Here is a 6079-nt window from a genome sequence, read left to right as displayed (position 1 = left end):
TTCGTGTAAACAATTCCCCACACTCATAACATGGAAATATATTCTCACTTGTGTGACTTTCACTCATGTGCAACAAGATCTGATTTCTGTGTAAAAAAATCTCCACGCTCGTAACACAGAGATGGTTTCTCAGCTGTGTGATATCCCCGATGTCTAACAAGAAGTGTTTTCCGTGGAAACCATTCCCCACACTCATAACACGAAAATGGATTCACCCCTGTGTGACTTCTCTCATGTTTAACTTGATGTGATTTCTGTGTAAAACATTTCCCACGCTCAGAATGTGGAAATGGTTTCTCACCTGTGTGATATCCCTGATGTATAACAAGAAGTGATTTCCGTGTAAACAATTCCCCACACTCAGAACACTTTAATAGTTTCTTTCCTGTGTGACTTCGATCATATTTGTTTATTCTATCACTGTTACGATCTGTACTATGTGCAGCGATATTTGAGTTACTAGGAGAACATTCCTCAGGAATATAGGGATCAGAAGATATATCTGCACTGTGAAATGCTGGATGTATATTTAGGTTTCTGTCTGGAGAGCCTCGTGTGATGTTCTGATCTTTGAATTTAAAATCTGGAAATGAAACGACATGTCCCTCCGAGGTATTCCTTGTATTGTTTCCACCTGGTAGAAATAAAGAAGATAACTAAGTATCCCCATAGCAAAGGCATAATTCATCTTTATTTCTCTGACGTCCTTGTGGATGCTGGGACTCCGTCAGGACCATGGGGAATAGCGGCTCCGCAGGAGACTGGGCACAAAAGTAAAAGCTTTAGGACTACCTGGTGTGCACTGGCTCCTCCCCCTATGACCCTCCTCCAAGCCTCAGTTAGATTTTTGTGCCCGAACGAGAAGGGTGCATACTAGGTGGCTCTCCTGAGCTGCTTAGAGTAAAAGTTTAAGTTAGGTTTTTTATTTTCAGTGAGTCCTGCTGGCAACAGGCTCACTGCACCGAGGGACTAAGGGGAGAAGAAGCGAACTCACCTGCGTGCAGAGTGGATTGGGCTTCTTAGGCTACTGGACATTAGCTCCAGAGGGACCAATCACAGGACCAGCCATGGATGGGTCCCAGAGCCGCGCCGCCGGCCCCCTTACAGAGCCAGAAGAGGTCCGGGAAATCGGCGGCAGAAGACGTCCTGTCTTCAATAAGGTAGCGCACAGCACCGCAGCTGTGCGCCATTGCTCTCAGCACACTTCACACTCCGGTCACTGAGGGTGCAGGGCGCTGGGGGGGGGCGCCCTGAGACGCAATAAAAACACCTTAGATGGCGAAAAATACATCACATTTAGCTCCTGGGCTATATGGATGCATTTAACCCCTGCCAGTTTTCCTTAAAAAAGCGGGAGAAAGGCCGCCGAGAAGGGGGCGGAGCCAATCTCCTCAGCACACAAGCGCCATTTTCCCTCACAGCTCCGCTGGAAGGACGTCTCCCTGACTCTCCCCTGCAGTCCTGCACTACAGAAACAGGGTAAAACAAGAGAGGGGGGGCACTAAATTGGCAGTTTAATCTATACAGCAGCTATATAAGGGAAAAACACTTATATAAGGTTATCCCTGTATATATATAGCGCTCTGGTGTGTGCTGGCAAACTCTCCCTCTGTCTCCCCAAAGGGCTAGTGGGGTCCTGTCCTCTATCAGAGCATTCCCTGTGTGTGTGCTGTGTGTCGGTACGTTTGTGTCGACATGTATGAGGAGGAAAATGGTATGGAGGCGGAGCAATTGCCTGTAATAGTGATGTCACCCCCTAGGGAGTCGACACCTGACTGGATGGTCTTATGGAAGGAATTACGTGATAGCGTCAGCACTTTACAAAAGACTGTTGACGACATGAGACAGCCGGCAAATCAGTTAGTTAAAGAAAAATGTGTACCAGCGCTGGCTGTACAAATTAATAATAAATTTTTTAAAAATACAATGACAATAAATTAAAATAGTAATAATAATAATAATAATAAGGATGGTGTGTTCTTATGTAAAAAAGTAACAATTTATTTATATATCATATATGACATTACTAAAAAGAAGGAATTCCTTTTGCCAACACGATGGCAGTAAAATTAAGATATATCTTTATCTGGTAAAACTTTCATGGGTTTCACAATCTCCTATATTAGAATTTGTCCATTCCTAGGCTAGGACAGCCTCCCTTTATGCAGTTCACTGTGGATAGATAGTTACCGGGTCCCCACGTTGGTAGGCATCAGCTTTGGAGCAAGTCCATTTGTAGCTGTAGGGGTGCTGGTTAGACCGGTTTAAATGATTTGATCCAGTGATGGGAGCGAAGTCCAAAAGATATACCGAAGGATGACCAGGCTTTGGCGAGCCAATGGAGAGTGAAGTCCAGATTGTATAAATGAGCTCAACGCGTTTCACTGGTACAGTCCAGCTTCCTCAGGAGCATATGATCCATAGGTATGGGATCTCATATTTATACCCTGCTTAATGAACTCAATAAGCGCCATCTGTTTAGGTAATTATTAATACATAAGAACAACAACCATCCAAAGCAATATAAAAATTCACACCCATAAGCATAATCTTAATATTAAACTCAAAATTATCTTTAATCATAAAAACGAGTATTGTAACTTCATTTAAAAGGAAAAGAATATAAGATAGTGCCGGTCACGTGACATGTCTCATCACGTGATCGGCCTGAGAGCAGTCCCATTGGTCCAAAATGGAGTGACAGCGGTCACATGGTCTCTCCCATGTGACCGTATACAAAGATCCCCTTCTTGCGAGGTACTTCCCTATCTCTAAATGAGACTCGGAACTCCGCCGTCTCATTGGTGGTTCTATAACACCTGATGTTGTGCCCACGTGACGCGCGTCATTGCCCGTCCTTACGTGAGCGCAGTAAGCATGCCGTGGATTCCCCTTCATACTAGAGACCCGGAAGTTTATAGGGTTTCCTCATTAAGGAGTTTAGGCCGCCCCAGGCTTCCCCTGTGTTCCACTAAGGATTTCCCAGGTAGTCATGGCAACCCGTTCAGCGTAACTGATCCATCCAGCTTAGATCGAATTGCTATGTCTCATTGGTGAAAGCTTCTTTTAGTGGTAAAGACAATGATACATAGAAAAAACATAGAAGATTTATAAAAGACTACTATCCTTCCCTTATAGCACATATGTACATATTCTTTATAATATCATAGATGTCATATTAAGGACTCACAAGGAATTACAGATTTTTGAATATTGTTGAAATTGAAAGAACAGACAAGATATTTATATACATTAAGATGTTAAATTTTTGATACACATATAATTCACTATGGTTAACACCCTAAACATTAAATCATGTTAATTAATGAATTGTAATCATTCGTAGACCTAAATAACAGAATTCAGTTCTATAGCCTCGTTTAGTCCATCTGGATGTAGCGAATTGTATTTGAGCATCCAGAAGACTTCCCTACGGCATAGTTGATTAAACCTATCACCTCCTCTATCTGTTGGTATGATGTGTTCAAGGCTAATGATGGAAAGACAAGCAGGATTGCTTTCATGTTTATCTGAGTAGTGTCGTGAGACACTGTGGGTCTCTATTTTGCGTAGTATGTTTCGGCGATGTTCCATAAAACGTGTGTGTAATGCTCTCGTGGTTCTGCCTACATAATTAAGGCCACAGCTACATGTTAGCACATAAATCACGAATTTTGAGTCACAATTCATGAAAGATTTGAGGCTATATTTCTCAGAAGAACCAGGTATAGAAATGTGTGTGGTTTTACGTTCCATGTGATGACACATGGTACATCTATTCTTTCCACACCTATGAAATCCTACTGGTTTGGTGGTTAACCATTCTGCACCACCGCCTCTTTCTTTCGTTACTGCTGATCTAAAATGACTGGGAGCTAGAATGGTTTTGAGGGCCCTATTTTTCTTATATATAATTTGTGGCTTATTAGGTAACAAACTCCCTAAAACATTATCCTGTTTAAGTATCCTGTAGTTCTTATTAACAATGGTCTTGATCTCATTAGCACATCTATTGTATTTACATATAAAGGCGACTTCTCTGTCCTTAGAATCTTTTTCGGCATTTTTGTTCTTTGACGGGATAAGTAGGTCTTGTCTATCCATAGCTAAGACTTCCTTTAGGGCCTTATCTAGAATATGTTGTGGATATTCCCTGTTTATGAAAGAGTCTATAAGTTGATTGGCCTGTATTTTGAAGATGTCTATGTTGGAACAATTGCGTCTAAGTCGCATTAATTGCCCCTTGGGAATATTATTCTTCCAGGGGGCATGATGAGCACTTCTATAATGCAAATAGGAGTTAGTATTAACCGGTTTGATAAAATTGGATGTAATGATTCTATTGTCTTTTATCTCGAGGGTCACATCCAGGAAGTTGACACGGTCCCTATCATAAGTGAAAGTGAAATTAAGATTGTGCAAATTAGACTGTAGGTGCGAAACAAATATATTAGCTGAGAGAAAATCCCCATCCCAAATAATAAAAAGATCATCTATGTACCGTCCATAGAAAACCAGGTTCGCCTCCCAGTCCGCGCCCCACACGCGGGCGTCATCAAAGTCCCCCATGTAGAGATTGGCGTAGCTGGGGGCGAATCTGGTTCCCATGGCGGTACCTGTGAGTTGTAAATAATATTTGTGATTAAAAATAAAATAATTGTGTGTAAGAATGAAAGAAATACATTGGATAAGAAAAGATTGATGCTGTTCGTCAAGAACCTGTGTCTTACGTAACAAATCTGTAATAACTTTGAGACCAGTATTATGTGGTATGTTCGTATAAAGAGCCTGAACATCCAGTGTGAGGAAGGCATATGTCTCCTTCCACTGAATGTGTTGAATTTTGTTTAAGAAGTCTTTAGTATCTTTTAAATGTGATTTCAAACGTGGTACATGTGGTTGAAGAAATGCATCAATATAAAATGAAAGATTAGATGTGAGTGAATTGATACCAGAAATAATTGGGCGTCCCGGTGGTGCAGTGAGGGACTTGTGAATCTTTGGAAGAAAATAAAATGTGGGGAATTGTGGTAATAGGAACCGTGATTCGTCCCTGGATATGACCCCCTTGTCCAACCCTGACTCCAATAATGTTTTCAATTCTTGAATGAAGTTAGGGGTGGGATCACGAATGAGTACTTTGTAGAATTCAGTATTATCTAGTTGGTTTAAGGCCTCATTAAGGTAATATGACCTATTCATTACTACCAAGCCTCCGCCCTTGTCGGCTTCTTTAATAATTATGGATGTATCCTGTGTTAATTCTTTAATGGCTTTCCTCTCTTGTCGGGTAAGGTTAGAAGAATATTTGGAGTTATTATTATTCTGTCCTACCAGTTGTTTGAAGTCCTCCAGGGTTACCTTATAAAAAGATTCTATGCAGCTGCTTTTGAATGAAATAGGGAAAAATTCCGACTTGCATCTGAATCTGGGTCCTTCTCTTTTAACATCGTATATCTTTTCTTTCATCCTAGGGGTGTCTTCTTGTATGTGATTCTCCTCCCATAGTTCTTCAAGCACCGCCAACATAGGGTGGTCAGAGCTGTCGAGCACTATGGGTAGAGAGTCATCCTTTTTAGCCGAGAGGTCTTTCTTAGCGAAATACCTCTTTCTACAAAGGGTACGAATGAATCTGTTTAACTCAACATATAGTTCAAAGATGTTTGGGCCACTAGATGGAGAAAACTTAAGGCCTTTCTCTAATAGAGAGAGTTCAGATTTGGATAATACTTTGTCGGACAGATTAAAAACACTTGATTTGGATGCTGAGGGGTCGGCATTCACATCCTTCTTGGGTTTTTTTGTCTTATGTCCTCCTCTACATCCTCTGTGCTTAAATCTCTGCCTCTTTTTGGGGTGGTTTTCTGTTCGGTGTCCAATGTCCACCTTGAGTAAGTTTTTGGGCGTGCCCCTAAAAAATTGGTCCTTTGTTCTAGGGGTTCGTTATCTCTAGGTGTGTATTTATCGAAGTTTTTATTATAATTTTGTCTGTTTCTATTTGGTCTATAGGGATTGTATCGATTTGGAGAGTCTATATAGCTATCTTCATGTTCTGCCAAGGGTTGAAATTTGTTTGAAT

Source organism: Pseudophryne corroboree, chromosome 3, assembly GCF_028390025.1.
Source record: "Pseudophryne corroboree isolate aPseCor3 chromosome 3, aPseCor3.hap2, whole genome shotgun sequence".
Taxonomy (NCBI): domain Eukaryota; kingdom Metazoa; phylum Chordata; class Amphibia; order Anura; family Myobatrachidae; genus Pseudophryne; species Pseudophryne corroboree.
Note: the sequence above shows the minus strand (reverse complement) of the source record.